We start from the raw sequence: 1027 nt of genomic DNA, 5'->3' as shown, positions 1-1027 counted from the left end.
GAGGAGGAGGAGGAGGAGGAGGAGGACGAGAAGGAGGAGGAGGAGGATTATTCTGGGGTCCTTGAACTTGGTGTTGTTTTTTTTGCAGACATTTCATTACCCAAACTATGTAACATCATCAATGCTAGAGGAGTGGAATTTATGGGGAGGGAGGGAGGGATGGAAGGAGGGACGGAGGAAGGAAGGAAGAATGGAAGGAAGGAAGGAAGGAAGGAAGGAAGGAAGGAAGGAAGGAAGGAAGGAGGGACTATGGGGTCCTTGATGCTGTCTGAGCTTGGTGGTTTTCTTCCAGACGTTTCATTACCCAAACTAGGTAACATCATCACTGCTAGACATAACCCAGCTTAGAGAGCACCAAGGACCCCTCAGAACTGGCCCTCCAACCATCTTCTGCCACTCTGTCCCTTCCAGATGTTTTCATATAACATCTATAACTTCTATCGCCCTTGATCACGAGCTGCTGCCTTAGGTAAACGGCTGGACAAAGAACCTGGGAACAAAGGATAACTCAGAACGTCCATTCAACATATTGAGGTCAATGAGCCAGGAAGCCAAAGACAGAACGAACATAGATGCTGGGGGGCCAGCCCAAAACCTGAACTAGCTCATTGAGATTTATTTCCACGGTCCCCCCCCCCCCCGTGAACGTGTCAGTCACGGACCCAGATTCTGAAAAGAGAGTCCTTCCTGTGTATGTGTCAAACACAATAACCTGATACACACAGACCCCCCTTTCCCTCATTCTGCAGTTTCTCAAGAGAGATGCATTTTGTAGACCGGATTCCAGGAGGGTCGTTTGGTCTCAGGGGACCTGCTTAGGGTGAAGCCACCACCACCCCCTCCAATTCAGTGGATCGATCCACCAAGCCTTGTCTGGCAAATCCTGGAGGAGGGAAGATTCCCCAAAGTTGGATTGGAAAAATAGAACAAGATGGCTCCAGCAAAAACAAACAAACAAAAAAAAAACACCCGCTGGAATGGGGATGTATGGGGGCAAGTGGCTCAGGTTAAAACTCCTGGACTGTAT

Source organism: Protobothrops mucrosquamatus, unplaced genomic scaffold (genome assembly GCF_001527695.2).
Source record: "Protobothrops mucrosquamatus isolate PMUCROS unplaced genomic scaffold, P.Mucros_1.0 scaffold4762, whole genome shotgun sequence".
Lineage (NCBI taxonomy): Eukaryota > Metazoa > Chordata > Lepidosauria > Squamata > Viperidae > Protobothrops > Protobothrops mucrosquamatus.
This window is presented reverse-complemented; position numbering follows the sequence as displayed.